Source organism: Brassica rapa, chromosome A09, assembly GCF_000309985.2.
Source record: "Brassica rapa cultivar Chiifu-401-42 chromosome A09, CAAS_Brap_v3.01, whole genome shotgun sequence".
NCBI classification, from domain to species: Eukaryota; Viridiplantae; Streptophyta; class Magnoliopsida; order Brassicales; family Brassicaceae; genus Brassica; species Brassica rapa.
In genome coordinates, this window is record NC_024803.2 from 21760822 (window position 1) to 21779434 (window position 18613).

At 42.0% G+C, this 18613-nt stretch overlaps 1 non-coding gene across 1 annotated transcript; it reads right to left on the minus strand.

Moving 5' to 3' along the window:
- Nucleotides 1–3773: 3773 nt before the first annotated feature.
- On the minus strand, nucleotides 3774–3879 carry LOC117128711. The gene has a single exon (XR_004452105.1). It is a non-coding gene; the product is annotated as a small nucleolar RNA R71 (small nucleolar RNA).
- Between the last annotated feature and the right edge of the window lie 14734 nt (nucleotides 3880–18613).

Sequence of the window (18613 nt, forward strand, 5' to 3'; positions counted from 1 at the left end):
CCTTCTCTTCAACCTAGACCTGTCGGCCGTCGTAGGAATAGAAGAGGAGGATCGCTTAAAGATGATGCTGATGGTTCCTATCCAATGGGTCGCGACAATAAGAAAGCTAAACACGAGGAAACCTAACGAGAGGTCTGATCTATCTAACTAAAGCACGAAGAACTAGAAGAGAGGTAAAAGAAAAAGTTACCTGAGTTCAAGATGCCGACAACGAAAGAGAAAGAAATAAGAAGGGAAAGAAGAAAGCAAAAGCCTATAAAGAAGAAACCGTTGGGAAAATTCCCGAAGAAGCTGCGAGCCTATTAACTTTCAGATTTTGGGGGAGATTCAAAATTCAAAATCTTTCCTTCATTGACAAAGTTGCGGTCTCAGTCAATCTCCTACATTTAAGGAAATAAGATCTTCAGAATCAGGCAAGAATCAGCGTGAGTGATTCCGGACGCCAGAAATGGTAGCCTCAGGCGATCCCGAACTCCATCTGGAACCTCCCCGTTCACGCCAACATTAACGCCTGCTTCTATGTCAGTTCCTCTTCAGAAAACATCAGAGCTCCAGGCTCCACCGTCTACGAGACGCCATCAGAAGTTGTGGCTTCCAATCTTCAACAGCGCCAGACCCCGGTCTGGAGTAAGGGGATCGGTTCTCCCCCGGGTTCAGAATGTGGTTCCCGCCTAAGTGGAACCTGGGATCGCAGGATTACTGGAGCGATGTCCTGCCTAAGGGGAGCCTGCTGAGAATGAGCAAATTCGGTTGACTTGAGTGCACTGGTTATTCCCCGAGTTTGATGACGAAATCGAGCAATAAGGAGCAAACTGTTGGGGAAAAATACTCAGGTATTGAATTCCTCCAGCCCCAGGCAGGACACCGGCCTCTGGATCCTCGCTGGAAGGAACCCCGGTTCCCAGGATCCCCGCTGGAAGGAACCCTGGTTCCCCGCTAAGGAGTTTTACGGGTCCAGTCCCAGGATCGCCCACTTCTCCTGGGAAATGGAAACTTCCGATAAGGAGAACCGTCCATATTTCCGAATATGGAAGAGTTTAACCTACCCCAACCGACTAAGGCCCGCCTTAGGAAGACTATATAAAGGGAATCTAAACTCTGAAGCAAGGGATCGACACTTCAAGACTTACAGATTAGAGTTAGACAGCTAGAACAGGGGTTTATACACCAATCGTTGTAGGTCCGACTTGTTTACTCAATAAAACATCTCTTCAAGTCTATTTCTCTCAAACTGATACGAATACAGCACAAATACCAGCCTTGTCCATCGTTCTGTGGTACTCACAAAGATCCTACACAAAAAACCCCTAACAATAGTAACATCGTTAAATATGGTCCACCCGTTCAAGCTTGTCTTGGTGATTCTGCTATGAAAGATCACTGTTAGGTAACTACCCATGACCTTTTATCCTACAATGAAGAAACCAGCCAGCATATCCTAGTTATCCTTGCGACTCATTTTGACTCGAAAAAACATTTGAAACAAGTCCCATTCTAGCATCGTATAACCATGCTCTAATACCACCTTTGTGACACCCCCGATCGTAGATGACCGGAAATGACACGGTCGATGTTCCTCGATGGTCGATCCGAGGTTCTCAGAATACTTCCGATCACCTTAGACCAACAACCAATGAACACCAACGCTCCTATCGAATATCAATCTAGGCTTTTTGATATACCTTGGATTAGACCCGTTTTCATCCATGGTATATAAGTGTTTTACTATATATATATATATATCTATGTTTTCTACTCTTATAGGTATATTTTCAGGTTCAGGTGCATTTCGGAGTAAAGCTATGACTTTGGAGCATTTTGGAGCTTAAAGGACATTTCACCCGAGCTGACCATGTAGAGGTCGACGAGAGGAAGAACAATCGATCGATGCGCATCCAGTGCTATCGATCGACACCGGGAGATGCCTCGACAGATGAAGATTAATATCGATCGCTGTACACAAGTACCATCGATCGATGTCGAGACATCAGACACGCGACATTTTGGATCCAGCGGACTTAAAACCCAAAGGCAAGCCAAATTACAAAAATGCCCTGACGAGTTTTAACCTAGTATATTATGTACTGCCTAAGTGTTTTGACGGCAGAAGAGCCTTTTTAGTTACAGTTTTATTTTGAGAGAGAAGAGAGAGTTTTGGAGAGAATATCGCTTGTGATTGAAACTCCTTGTTTTCATTTCTTTTCATCTATTCTAAGAATTCCTATTTCTTCATTGTTATGAATTGCTTTGCTATGTCTGAGTAGTTCAATTATTAGATCCAGGGTTCAGATAGGTTTGTGGGATTAGCCCCAAACTATAGATCTGCCTTGTTGTGATATTCATGATAGATTTGTATTCATTGCTTGTTTTAGCCTTGCTAACTAGAACTTGATCATAGGATTGCATACTCAAGCACATTTGTTATCCCATCCTGACATCTATCTATCATATTAGGACTGCTAGAGAGGGCTAACCGCCAATTTAGTATCTTAATAGGGCATATCATACTCGCGCATAGGCCTGGCTAGAACCCGTCGATCGATGTCCTCAACTGACTATCGGTCGACGTAGGAAAGGTGTATCGGACGATGTCCCAATAGGACCATCGATCGACACTCTCTCGTTGTCAACATACTAACCGTTGAGACACGAGATCTAGCCTGTTAACCAGTGAAACATGCGACAGCTGATCACTGAGTTAAGCGATTGAGCTCTAACATATCATGCATGCAACAAATAGGCATCTATAGATATTATAATCTCCAACACCTGAATAGTGGCCCTGCATCTAATATAATTTCCAACCAAGTTACATTTACTATTTACTTCGCTTGTTACTATTGCTATTTCATTTAAACATTTACAACTCTTAGAATTAATAAACACTAGATTTAATTGTTCCCTAGCTCCTTGTGGATTCGATCCCTAAGTACTACACCTGAACCTCTTTTGATGAGAGTAACACTCTTTAGGGTAATTTGAGTAGCATCAAATTTGGCGCCATTGCCGGGGAGCTTTAATCGCCATTAGATTTAGTTTTATTGATTCTTATTCTTTTCTCTACCCCCTTTCTAACATAATTTTTTTCTTGTCTTTTCAGGTGCATGCCCAGCGGTACCAGAAGCAACAAGGAGAAAGACTTGCTGTTCTCAGACGATCCTGCTCACTTGGAACGCACCATCCGTAGAGGTCAACGTTCCACATCGCTCGACGCAACAACTTCGATACCGTGTCATCAAAAATGGTAAACATTATTATTCTAACACAGGACGAGAACGGAAACCTGTATGACCAGAACGGTCATCTGCGTTATGCAATAGGTCAGAAAATAGATGCTCAAGGGACTGTAATCCCTGATGCTGATGCTAAAGGAGCTGCTCAACCTGTAGATGAGGACGCTCGATCGAAACCACTGGCCGACTACAATCGCCCAGATGAGTACTATTCCAACAGATCAGCTATTCGACTTCCGGAGATCCAGAAGCAGAATTTCGAGCTGAAGCCTCAATACTACACTCTCGTGTCACAGATACCCTACTCTGGGTTACCGCACGAGCATCCTATAGACCATCTGGAACGGTTCGAGGATCTAATCGCTGCTATTCGGATGGAAGGAGTCCCCGAAGATTACCTGCTGTGCAAGCTCTTCAGATACACGCTAAATGGAGAAGCGATGCACTGGCTTAGGCAGCAACCCACAAAATCCTTAACATTCTGGGGCGACATCAATAATGCTTTCTTACGAAACTTCTTCGATGAGGCGCGCGCTGAAGAACTTCAGAACAAAATTTCCACATTCTCGCAGGAGGCTGGAGAGTCCTTCAAAGATGTGTGGATTAGATTTAGGTTCTTCCAGCGAGACTGTCCACACCACGGATTTAACGAAGTGCAGCTGCTAAGCACTTTCCTCTGAGGTCTCGCCTTACAGTATCAAATGGCTCTTGATACGCGAGTGAAGGAAACCTCGCTAACAGCAGCAGCACCAAAAACACTGACTCTGAACGGAAGAAATCTGTAGCCTCTATCGGGAAGGAACAGATGGACGAAGTAAGAGCTAAGTTAGATGTGGTGCACAAGCTTCTTAGGAAGCAAGTCTGTTCAGCTGAAGGAGAAGTAGCAGATACGGAAGGAGAAGAAAATGTGAACTACATCGGAGGTACTAGATTCCAGAAATTTGGAAACCAGGGCGGAAACAAAAACTTCTTTGGAAATGGTCAAAGAAGTAACCAGAGTTCACAATTTCAAAAACCCTTCAACAACAGCAAAAGCTACTCGAACTCTTACTACCAGAATCCACCACCCCAGACTCAGGAAAGCAAGATCGAAGAAATGCTTGATCGAGTACTGTTGGGACAACAACAAATCACCGTGGATTTCAACGGTAAAATAGACTCCGTCTACAATAATCTGAACACCAAAATCGAGACCTTAGGGACTCAGGTGAGAAAACTTGAAACACAAGTAATTCAGACTGGCGAGACTATAAAGAGGCAAGAAGCTTTCGCTAGAGAGGCAGGAGCTGATAAAGGAAAACATCACGTAAATGCCATCATAGATGATGATTTCTGGCAAGTGGTGAGACATGAAAAGCTTGAGGAAGGAGACTTCGAAATCGAAAGCTCCATTAGTCTCGACGGATCCCAATGGTGTCGACCGATATCGATGAACTCGCATCGATCGACAGACCATGACGAAGATCGATGGACGGATTACTCCAGTCATCGATCGACATCGTCCGCTGAATCGACTGAATGCAATGCGGTTCGCAGCTAAGCATCCTCACCCACCCTCCCCTTTCTATGATAAAATCAATCGATCGGTTGAGCCAACCATCGATCGACAGAGTGAGTCCGACGTCGATCGTCACACCCCACCTCCCATCAATCGACATGCACCTTTGACATACCGAGTGCGGTTACCCTCAATCGATAATGATTATATCAACTCACTCAGACCACCATCTAAACCATTAGCTAACCCACCCGAACCAAAACCCAACCCTTTAAATAGTTCACCAGAACCAGTTCAAGAAAATCAGGAAACTGAAGGGAGAAGGTTAAGGAAAAGAAAGGAGAAAAATTCTAAGAACCTTAAGAGGGAAGCTAACGATAAGGAGATGGATGGTTTCACTAAAAGTGTCCTCAGAATCCCAATCGAAAAAGCTTTTGATGAAGCTTACTTCACACACTGGTTGTGGATGTTCTTCAGAGAAACAAAGGTAACTAAGGAGGACATTAGGAGAATGTTTCATCAAGTCAGACAGAAGATGAGATAATGGATCACATTGACGAAGAAGAGTGATCATGGGAAGTTTGCAATACCATGCGTAGTCAAGGGTGTTGAATTTCCCCATTCAATGTGTGACACATGAGCATCAGTTAGTATCCTCCCTAGGATCATGGCAGACCAGCTTGGTTTGACCATCGAACCTTCCACAGAATCCTTCACCTTCGTGGATCTTTCAGAAAAACGATCAGGAGGTACAGATTGGTAATGCCCTTGTCCCGGTAGATTTTCATGTCCTAGACATCGAGCTTACCTGGAACTCTTCACTTCTGCTTGGAAGATCTTTCCTAGCTACAGTAGGAGCTGTATGTGACATGAACAAAAACAAATTGTGTCTGACGCTTCAACATCCACTACGACCCTATCCAACCTAAGAGAAAGGTTATTAATTATGTGGATTACGGGAAAGAACTTGGCTTCATTGGCGCATGCCATTGTGGAGCAGAGTACGAATCGGAGTACGAAACAGAGTACTCGGAACCGATCGACACCCCCACTTTTCCATCGATCGATTCCAATGAGTCAACAGTGACCGATGACTGCAACAACACGTCGTTCGACGTAAAGCAGCCGGTTGACCATTTCGCTCCACCTAATCATTGTTACCCACACTTTGCCTTCCAACCTCCAACCAAGAGAGGACGTCATGATTATTCCATAGGCAGTTGGGCAGACAGTGGTTTCCATGAAAGTTTTGCAGTTGACACTGTAATTAATTCACCTAACGAGGAACATACAGAGGAATACGATGAGGATTATTGGAAAGAACGTGCAATAGAAATGTCTTTGCAGGATGTAAGATTTGAAACACATAAGTTCACCAACACGTTTCCAACATCGTTCGACGAAGTGCACTCCACATCGGTCGATACCCATCCTCGTCCAGAAAAACAACCGCTCACATCGATCGACACTCATACATGAACATCGATCGATATTCGCGCCGCAGCAAAAATTCAGGAGCAGGAGAATATTCGCTCTCCAACTAGGTTTATAGATACCTATATTAAATGTTTTGCACCCCCGAAACCACCTCCACACACAAGAGCAGACATACAAGCAAAAAAGATGAACACTCTTCCATCTACATCAACAGGAAAATCCATGAAGAGCAATCATCTCAAGAACACAATTTCTGCAGAAATTACTCTGCCATCGATCGATGTATATGTATCTTCATCGATCGATACTACTCTAAACCCTAATCTTTCTATTTATAAATTGAATAATAATGCAAACATTGATTATGGTTTTCTCACACCTGATGAATTTGGTATTTTCAGGGACCCAGATGGCAACGCACATGCAATAGATGGAAGGATCTTACAAGTGTCCAGAGAGGACATAGCAGATATCCTTCAAGTGGCCAATGGACCTGACAACCTATTCTCACAGCAACGTGGCACTCCAGACGTCATTCAAACAGATCCTAACAACAACGTAGGAGTCGCCACAACAGAAATCAATCTAGATCTATCACGCCAACCAAAAGGGCAAGCATCGATCGACGGGACAACTGAGACATCAATCGATATGGTAACACCAACGTCGATCGATAAGGATGACCCGACGTCGATCGACAGACGGTATGAATTTGGAAACCGCGCTTATGAAATGTACGGAGCCAGAAAGTTCACTTGGGCACGAAGGGACGAGTATGGAGTCTACAGAGATGAGTGTGGACACGCACGAGGCGTAGCTGGTGAGATGATACCTGTCACAAAGGACGACATCAGGAAATTACTGGAAAGAGCATCTCTTTTTGAAGAGAGCCATATCTGTCTTCCAGAACATGCCACTTCCTTCACACTCACAAGACTGGTACTAGAACTCTACACCAAAGATGAAATCAACGAGATGGTGACTGGTATTTGTGGAGCTCAGGAAAAACTCGGAGAGGAGCTCAAATCATTGGTAGAAGATACACATCAACCTTTGGATAGAGGCTACAATGAGCTTTTCAGAAGTATAGTGGAAATGAGGACAAAAATTGAGAGTTTACGTCAGCAACTTGAGAAGAAAGCCACGACCTCAGCATCGATCGACGCACCACAAGCACCATCGATCGGCGTCAGTCTTCCTACAGCCAAAATCCCTGCAGAACCGCGATGTTCAGAGAACACAAGGATGAATGGGAAATCTCATACATCGACACGAGGATAAACGACGTGTACTACCCTCTCAACAACAACGTGGACTGGCTAAACACTAAAATCGAGCTACTACAGCAAGATCTGGACACCATTCGCAAGAAGGACCAACAACCAGCCACATCGATCGACGTGTGTACCATCACATCGCTCGACGCTAAGGTCTCAGCCATGAATGAGAGGCTGAGGACTTACGAGGACATGCATGACCGCTTCGTATCACCAGTCATGCTATATTTAAACAAATTGTCTAGTCAAATACTTCATGCCCAAAGGGACATTGATAACATTACTAATCAAAATTTTTTGCAGGCAAAATCAGCATCGATCGACAGGCTACGAGGACCTTGGATCGATGGCAAGAATCCTGTGGAGTTACTTCCTTACACAGTAGCAGAGGTTGACAAGATCACATCCAAGAGCTACACTGCAATAGACACCATGGAGGAACGACTTGACAAACGCTGCGATGACATCTACTTTCCATTCGACAACAAAATCAGTGGACTAGACAGCCACGCAGAATGGCTACAGAAAGAAGTCAAATCCATTCAGAGGCAACTCGCAGCTCAGCACCAGATATCAGCATCGATCGACAGGACGCGAGCGAAATCGCTCGATGGTAAGTCGCCGAGATCGACGGACGAACACATGATCGCATCGATCGACGCCGAGTCTACACCAGCCGACGAGCAGCTGATACACAAGACGATAGAGTCAATGCACAAGGAACTGACAAAACTTTCAGCATACGCCTATGACAATATAGGTTGGCACCAGGTCAGCATTGACAACGTTCAAGATAGGCTACAGAACATCTCCAATGTACTTGAGAAGATGGATGACAAATGGACAAGAATTGATGAGGCCACAAGAAGTTTCATTGCATCTTGGTCCAGAATGTGCAGAGATGACGTGGATGCTTGTTTTCCAACAAGCAGCTACTTCTCCACCAAATAGCCAATCACTACCACAGTCAAGCTAAATGACTATAACCAAGCGCTGAGTGGGAGGCAACCCACTATTAGGTATTTTATTTTGGTTTTATTAGCTAGTATTTATTTACTTTCATTTTATTTCTTTCAGATTTAGGAGACCCAAATAGGAGGACCTGAATATCGACAGCCGACGAGACGTCGACATCGCTCGACATAAACAACCACACGACGATCGATGTAACATTTACCCATCGATCGATATCTAATCCGGTCAGATGTATCTTCCTTACTTGTTACATTTCGTACATCATGAACTATTCCATCATAACTCCGGCTGAGTTACAATGGGACAGTGTAATTTAAGTCTGGGGGGAGATTTACTGATATAATTTATTTTATTTTTATATAAAAGGAATTTTAATAAATTATGCTTAGCTATTGAAAATAAGGACTATAATCTTATATTGATTTAAACTTGAATATCTAACCAATCTTTAGCACCATTTTAGATTTACCGATTGCAAATAGCACTATAGATGCTAAAGCAGATCAACCTATCAACTACACACTTGCCTTGACCGTATGAAGTAACTAAAGCTGGTTTCCAACACTAAACCTGACATAACCGCTTGTCTTGGGGCTTGGTATACATGGGATCGGATTCTTTAGACAAGTCTGGAAGGTAACGCCTTGTGTAGATTATTTATCACATTTTCTCTCTCTAAATTTCGACCCTAGAATAGCTAGTGAGTTAAAAAAAAAGATCTATTTTTTACTTAGGATGAGTCTGAACAGGACTTGGTGGCTAAAACTATTAAGGCTTGATTCATAAAGACTCCAATAAAAGAGTTCGAAATGGGACTTGGAGGCGGCAATCTTCAAGGCTCGCTTTCGCAAAGAACTCTTGGATATAGGTCAAAAAGAAGTGAATAGAGCTTGGTGGCAACCACCATTAAGTTTTGATTCATGGAAGTCTGTCCAATCTTGGTCACTGATCCTGCAATGGAAGCAGACTTTGACTCAAGAGAGAAAATTAGAGAGAGAGAAACTAAGAACTAACTTTTACCTGCAGCTCCAGATACTTGTCTGAAATCCTTGCATCCTATGATCGATGCTCCCAAGGTAAAGCATTCACTTTATATTTATGCTAAGAAATGAAATTAGTAGAGGGGATGTCAGATGTGAATTGATGAGTTGTGTTATGTTAGAGATGGTTGCTAAGCTAGGATATTGCATAGTGTGCTTCTGTGATTAGGACTTTTTAAATGTGGTTGCAAAATTGTTGAGGAAAAGATTTCTATGCTTTAAAATCTTAAGTCCCTAATATTTTCAAACCTCTTTCAGAGAGACTGCATGTATGTTTTGCTTGAGGACAAGCAAAAGGGTAAGTCTGGGGGAGTTGATATACCTTGGATTTGACCCGTTTTCATCCATGGTATATAAGTGTTTTACTATATATATATCTATGTTTTCTACTCTTCTAGGTATGTTTTCAGGTTCAGGTGCATTTCGGAGTAAAGCTATGACTTTGGTGCATTTTGGAGCTTAAAGGACATTTCACCCGAGCTGACCATGTAGAGTCGACGAGAGGAAGAACAATCGATCGATGCGCGTCCTGTGCTATCGATCGACACCAGGAGATGCCTCGACAGATGAACATTAATATCGATCGATGTACACAAGTACCATCGATCGATGTCGAGACATCAGACATGCGACATTTTGGATTTAGCGGACTTAAAACCAAAGGCCAAGCCAAATTACGAAAATGCTCTGACGAGTTTTTAACCTAGTAGATTATATACTGCCTAAGTGTTTTGACGACAGAAGAGCCTTTTAGTTACAGTTTTATTTTGAGAGAGAAGAGAGAGTTTTGGAGAGAAGATCACTTGTGATTGAAACTCCTTGTTTTCATTTCTTTTCATCTATTCTATGAATTTCCATTTCTTCATTGTTATGAATTGCTTTGCTATGTCTGAGTAGTTTAATTATTAGATCCAGGGTTCAGATAGGTTTGTGGGATTAGCCCCAAACTATAGATCTGCCTTGTTGTGATATTCATGATAGATTTGTTTTCATTGCTTGTTTTAGCCTTGCTAACTAGAACTTGATCATAGGATTGCATACTCAAGCAGCCTTGTTATCTCATCCTGACATCTATCTATCATATTAGGACTGCTAGAGAGGGCTAACCGCCAATTTAATATCTTAATAGGGCATATCATACTCGCGCATAGGCCTGGCTAGAACCCGTCGATCGATGTCTTCAACTGACTATCGGTCGATGTAGGTAAAGAGGTGTATTGGTCGATGTCCCAATAGGACCATCGATCGACACTCTCTCGTTGTCAACATACTAACCGTTGAGACACGAGATCTAGCCTGTTAACCAGTGAAACATGCGACAGCTGATCACTGAGTTAAGCAATTGAGCTCTAACATATCATGCATGCAACAAATAGGCATCTATAGATATTATAATCTCCAACACCTGAATAGTGGTCCTGCATCTAATATCATTTCCAACCAAGTTACATTTACTATTTACTTCGCTTGTTACTATTGCTATTTCATTTAAACATTTACAACTATTAGAATTAATAAACACTAGATTTAATTGTTCCTTAGCTCCTTGTGGATTCTATCCCTAAGTACTACATCTGAACCTCTTGTGATGAGAGTAACACTCCTTAGGATAATTTGAGTGGTATTACTTTTCAACCCGAAAATAATATATGATAGTTAGTTCGACCGGACAAGGACTAATATCATATGGAACCTGTACTTTAAAAATGTTATTTATATATTATTTAAAAGCATCTTACAAAATTTGTTATAAATTAACCTCGAGGTTTTCGGTCAACAAATCTTATACATAAGATATATCAAAATGACTTTGCAAGGATAATAAAACTACCGCTGGCTAAATATGTTCCTTCCCATGCAAGAGTAAGGTCTCCCGCCTATTGGTTACCTGCATCACAAATGAGTCATGAGTAACTAGTTTACTCAGTGAGCCTAGTCCCACACCCCAACTATATTAGTAATATCTCGAGCAATCAACTCCATTTGTATGCAGTACAAATATATTCCATAACTAATAAGGAGGCATATATAAGGCCTATCATTTCATCGATGTGAATCTTATCTTAAACATCATCTCCACGACACCCGCCATTCACTCATACGTATAATATTTATATATAGACTAAACCCGGAAAACCACCAAGGCTAACCGAGCCTAGAGGGGAAATAAATATAACCATCATCTCCATTAGATATTCCAAGTTTGAACATCTAATGATGCATGCAGTTACACGCTGATACATCCTATATTCGGACAAGGATCACTCAACAGGATTTTGGATATGAACTAGCCAAAGTTGGGAGATCAGATGGTTTGATAGGCGGCACACAAGGTTGCGGAAAGACCTTATTATACTACCGGCTTCGATTGTGGTTTGGAATGTTACGTCAAGACCAACAAGGGAAGATATGTTTACTTGGAGAATCACTCGACAAGAAACAAGACTGTTCTAAACGAAGAACAAAGAGATAAACTCATAAACTTTGAAAGAAAATCGATTTTTTTTATAATGAAGAAAAGTTTACATATTTATAGTACTTGTGGTAAATGAAATACCTTAATAAAAAATTTAGAAAATAACAAAATTGACTGAGAATGTGGAAGATCAGTCAAGACACTCTTCAGCTTCAGATCTGGTCGATGTGACTCTTCGGCTGATGTCTAGATTCATTCGATCAAGTTGAAGTCGCTGCGGTAAGGAGCTGGACGAACGCGGGACGGTCTGTCCACGGTCGTTGGACTAGGCCAGTCTCGAATGGCCTTGATCTTTTCCTCCTCCACTCCGAGTCCATCTGCACCTACAACAAAGCCTAAGAAGACCACGTCATCTGTAAAGAACACTTACCAAGATTAGCAAACAAATGTTCTCTTCTAAGAACTTCAATAATAGATTTCAAATGCAATTTATGATCATCAAGATTCTTGTAAATGAGAATGTCATCAAAGTAGACAACAACAAAATGACCAATAAAGGACCGCAAGATATGATTCATCAAACGCATGAATGTACTAGGTGCTTTGGTAAGGCCAAATGGCATGACAAGCCATTCATACAATCCTAGTTTAGTTTTGAATGCAGTTTTCCATTCATCACCTTCCTCCATGCGAATTTGGTGATAACCACTTTTCAAATCAATTTTAGAAAACACAGAGGAACCGTGCAACTCATCCAGCATGTCATCAAGCCTAGGGATTGGATGCCTATACTTTACCGTTATGTTGTTGATGGCTCGGCAGTCCACGCACATGCGCCAAGAACCGTCCTTTTTGGGCACAAGTAGAACAGGAACGACACAAGGGCTGAGGCTCTCCCTGATGTATCCCTTCTCGGACTGGTGGCAATCCCTTAGGATTCTCATCTGGAAACAAATCAGAGTATTCCTGCAACAGATCTGTAAGATCACTCGGAATTTCTGGTGCAATGTTAGAGGAGGAAGCCATTAGAGTTTCTTTATAAACGAGCAAAAGAAACGGCTGTTCTGAGCATAAGGATTTCTTTACCTGGCTTCCCTTGATAAAGAAGTTAGAGTTCCTAGGAGATACCTCAGGTCCGAATGGCTTTGTGATAGACCATATATTTTACCCATTTTTAATCATGGTCTATAAGTGTTTTAAAGTGTTTTAAGATACAGTTATTATGTTTTAGAGTCTATTTAGAGTATTTACAGGTTCAGGGACGTTCAGGAGAAATATGGTGATTTTGGATTTTTTTTAGCCTTTGGAGGTGCAGAGTTGCACAGACGCGTCAGATGTTTAGCTATGGATGGAGACCTTCCGACCGTTAGATTGAGCCCATATTTGACACAAGATAGAGATTTGAGTTAGCTTTCCAATGCCACCGCTCTCAGGTCAATCAGCATCCTTTAACAGATGTTATGCCCGTTTTACTGAAGAGTGGTCAGTCTGCCTCACGAGAGGAAGCTGCCGAGAAAAAGAAGCCACGTCGATCGATGCAGCACTCTGCACGTCGATCGATGGAGATCCCAGATCGTGGGCCTTGTATATTTTATGACTGCGTGAAGCCCAGAAGCCACAAATTACCAGAATGCCCTTGGACGACCAGAAACCCTATTTATGTTATTTCTAAGCCATTGTTGACGGCTACGCTTTCTACACGCTTTCATTTTCATTGTTTCTCTTAGAGGAGAGAAGGGAGGAACTCTTATCAGAGTCCTCCTGGAACTCCATTGGTTTTCTTATCTATTCTATTTCAGTTTTATATCTATTCATCTATGATTTCTGTTTTCATGTCTGATTAGATCCACCTGTTAGAATCATGGTTCAGATAGGTTTGTGGGATTAGCCCCAAACTATAGATCTGCCTTGTTGTGATATTCATGATAGATCTATACTTATTGCTTGTTCTAGAGTAATTAACTAGAATATTGATCATAGGATTGGATACACAAGCATCCTTTTTATCCCATCCTGACATCTATCTATCATATTAGGATTGCTAGAGAGGGCTAACCGCCAATTTAGCATCCTAATATGGCAAATCATCTCGCGCATAGGCCTGGCTAGAACCCGTCGATCGATGTCCTCAACTGACTATCGGTCAACGTAGGTAAAGGTGTATCGGTCGACGTCCCAATAGGACCATCGATCGACACTCTTTCGTTGTCAACATACTAACCGTTGAGACACGAGACCTAGCGAGTTAACCAGTGAAACATGCGACAGCTGATCACTGAGTTAAGCGGTTGAGCTCTAACATATCATGCATGCAACAAATAGGTACCTATAGGAATTATAATCTCCACCACCTGAATAGAAACCCTAGATCTAGCAACCATCCTTCCATCAAACAACCCTTGCCAAGCTGAACAATTGACTTGTTCAACTTGCTTACTGCTTTATAATCTATTAGCCTAGTTTATTATAAATTGTTTAGATCTAATTGGTTCCCTAGTTCCTTGTGGATTCGATCCCTAAGTACTATAACTCGACCTCTTTTGATGAGAGTAATACTTTTTAGGGTAATTTGAGTGATATCAAATTTGGCGCCGTTGCCGAGGAGCTTTGATCGCCATTAGATCTTGTTTAGTTAGATTTAGTCTAGGTTTTGTTACTGTTCAAAAAACTCATAAAATTTTTTCTTCTATTTCAGGTACATAACTCTTAGTACCAGAAAACAATGAAGAGAGGATTTCTACAAGGAAGGAGCCTGCTGGTTTATGCACGATCCGTAAGTCAACGAGGGATGTATCGATCGACACCCTCCAAGCAGCATCGATTGATAGCATGAGCCAAGCGTCGAATGACACTATTCATCATGTGTCGGAAAACACTATTCGTCGCGGTACTATTCATCCAGGTACTGCTCATCATAATACTATTCATCCTAGTACTGTTTATCGCGATACTATTCATCGCGTCACTATACATATCCCGTCGATCGAAACTGTTCATCCCGTATCGGTCAACACTATTCATCTTCCGTCGATCGACACTGTTCATATTCTGTCGCTCGACACTGTTCACCCGAACACTGTTCATCGTGATACTGTTCATCGAAACACTATTCATCGCGGCACTGTTCCTCCAATGACGAACACCACTTACGGAGAGATAGAGAAGGTCGAAGCGCTCATACTTAAGATCGACAAGAAAGGTATTTTGCGAGACGAAGAAGGTCGCCCTTGTAGCCCCACAGGACAGTTGATTAATGCAGAGGGTAGTGTAATCCCTGACGTAATTGTTGTGGCTGAGACGAATACCTTTAATCTGACAAGTCAATGGTATGATTGGGGAAGTGAGGATCCATTTTACGGTCTTCCTCATGAGGATCCCAAAGATCTTATCAAGAGACTTGAGGAGTTAGCCTCAGCAAACAAGCACGATGTAATATCTGCAGACCACATTATCTGCAAGATCTTCCCCTATTGTTTATCTAGAGATGATTTTAGTTGGTTCAGTAAGCTGCAACCAAGATCTCTAACCTGCTGGGAAGACATCAAAGAAGCCTTCATAGGCAAATTTTTCAGCGAGGCTGTAGCAACTTGAAGTAAAAGGCTTGATTACATGATTAAAGAACGGGAGAAAGGAATAATGATTAGTATGAGTCAGATTCTTGACTTAATCTACAGCGAGGAGAATGGAGATATTGAAACACCGACAACTCATGTCAAGCAGCCAGACATTCAGGTTCACCATGCAGATGATAGTAAGCAGAAGGACGAACTGAACAGAGAAAAGCTGATCAACCATGATACAGTTGAGGATGATGAATATCATGTATCAAGAGAGCAGAGCAAAGTAGAAGAAGCTGATACAAAAGATCCAACTTCAGCATCGATCGACAATAGTAACTCAGAAACAATCGATATCCGCACATCAGAAACGATCGATACAGATATTTGTCATCGATCGATACCTTCTACAATCCCTGATGCTACCACTGTGTATGTTAGGACTGGACGACCAAAGGCAATTAGAGACTATAACAGTCCTGAGGATGCCTATGCTAACAGGTCTGCATTGCGTCGTTCAGCACTTCAGAATATTGTCCTTGAGCTGCACCCTGCATATATCTCTCTTGTGGGTCAGCATTCTTTCCATGGTTTTCCTCATGAAGATCCCACTAGCCACCTAGAGACATTTATAGATCTGGCATCGACCATCAAATGCAATGGAGTCTTTGAAGACTACTATTTATGCAAATTATTCTCATACTCTCTTGCTGGAGAAGCAGCATATTGGTTCAGGAAGTTGCCACTAGGATCTTTCACTACCTGGAATGAGATCAGATACGCCTTCCTCAACAAATTTCTCTATGATGCTGCAGCAAATCTAGAGATTGAGATAAGGTCTATGCTGAAATATATGGTGGAGGATGATGAGCAACATGAGTCTGGAAAGCTGAGCACAGTAGAAGTAGCTGATATTACTGACACGAGCTCATCATCGATCGACACCCTTACCATAACATCGATCATCACCCCCACCTCATCGTCGATCGACCCCAGTACCTCAAAAATGATCGACACAGACTTTTGCCATCGATCGATTCCACTTGAAATCCCTGAAAGATCGAGTTGTCCTCAGGACATTGCAAACTCGACACAAGAGAGCATCAATGAATCAAGCTGTGATCTTACCTCAGATGTCGACAAAGTCACTCTGAAAGACTTTCTGGAGTTGGAAGAATGGCTTCGGCAGAAGCTTGATGATCAGCCCGCTTCGGGAAAAGGTCTGGAAAATTCCTTAAAGGCTAACGACATCGACCGATATAAACCTGATGAGATCAATCGACACCCACCCCACGACATCGATCTACAGTCGCCGTCTAACATCGATCAACATACACCCGACTGTATCGCTTGATACCCACCCGATTGCATCGATCGACACCCATGTTTGGATGAACTATCAGGATACATGATTGAACCAGAACTGGTTGGAAGAAAAGAACACATGTCTGGAGCCTCACACCTTGCTGTCCCCGAAAATCTAAGACCACCTCTATGCGAAGAAGAAGCTGTTGGGATTTGCAAAAGAGTGAAGAGGATACATGATCATGTGAAGTTTGTTGTTCCATATGAAGTGTTTGAAGCTGAATCTCCTATCCCACCAGATAAAAGTATGGAGTTAAGTTCCTATGGTGGAGTATTTGATGATAATAAGTACGTAGAAGCTTCTCAAAGAGGGCTGCGATTTAGAGATGAAGTAGATAACTGCCCAGCAGAAGTACCATCGAGCGACATCAACAGAAAAAAATCGATTGACACTATCATTTCATCATCGATCGATACCGGTCAGATACCATCGATCGACACCCTTCGCGAATCAGAGCATAAAGAGTTTGAAGTGTGTCAGAATCATTTTGATGGAGGCACCACCATGCGACCAGACAAGTCTGGGGGGGGGGGAAAGAAGAGGCGGAATTGGAAGAAGAGGAAAAGGATCAAGGGAGATCCTCAGTTATCATTGATTCCCCACTTCTCAGATGGTGTCAGAAAACCTAGGGTGCACAGCAGATGCTTCTCACAGCCTTTTGCAAAGCTCAAAGCACTCCTTATTGCTGAAATGATAGACAAAGGAGAAGGGTATATGGAGGAGGCTTTCACACAAAAATGATAAAGTTTCAAAGAGTAGACATTGAGACTTGGTTTGGAGCAAGTTCTCATTCTTATGCGGACTTAATCAGATCTCCAGCAGTCAAGCTAATGACTAAAAATAAGCGCTGAGTGGGAGGCAACCCACTGTTAGGTAATTTTAAATATGGTTTATCTTTCATTTATTACTGATTCTTGGTTTTCTAAAGATTTCAGGTAAAAAAAATAAAATAAACAGTAACGACGGTATTGTAACAGAGACACTGTAGCAGCAACATCGAGCGACACTGTAAAAGGACAAGATCCGAGGAAGACGAGATTGCAGGAGAATCGATGATGGCTAGGTAGAATCGATCGACAGAGCATCAAGAGTATTGATCGCCACTTAACTGTGTTGCTCGACACTCACATCCAAGCAGGTATACCGTTTTTTCTTGTTAAATATTGTCCTTATGATTTATTTTCCCACAAATCTTAGACTGGATAGCGCTAGTGATAGTGTTGTTTAAGTCTGGGGGAGGAGGTTCTACTAATATTGTGTTTTAGTTAGTTAAAAAAAAAAAAAAAGACAGATCCATGTAGACGATTGCTCAGCACATCGACCGATGACACCAACTCGATATCGATCGATAGCGCTTCATATCCAACAATCGATTGCCTCTTCATTGTGTCGAATGATTGCTCTAGCCATCGACCGATGAGACCATGTCACTATCAATCGACAACACTTCATCAACATCGATCGATTGTCTATTCATTGTGTCGATCGACACTGATGTCGAGCAGGTTATCGTTCTTACTTGTTAAATTGTCTACTTATTATTTATGTTCTAACCATAACTCCGACTAGATATACACTGGGGACAGTGTAATTTAAGTCTGGGAGGCTGTTTACTGATATTTGCTTATCTATTGACTTTTATAAAATGTTTTCAAAATTGTTTTTATTGAGTCAAGAAGGGGATAATGAACTTATTAGATTCATGCTTGTTATCTAACCACTCTTTAGCACCATTCTAGACTTACTAATTGCAGATAGTACTAAAGATACTAAAGTGGATCAACCTGTCAACTATGTTCACACTTGCTGAGATT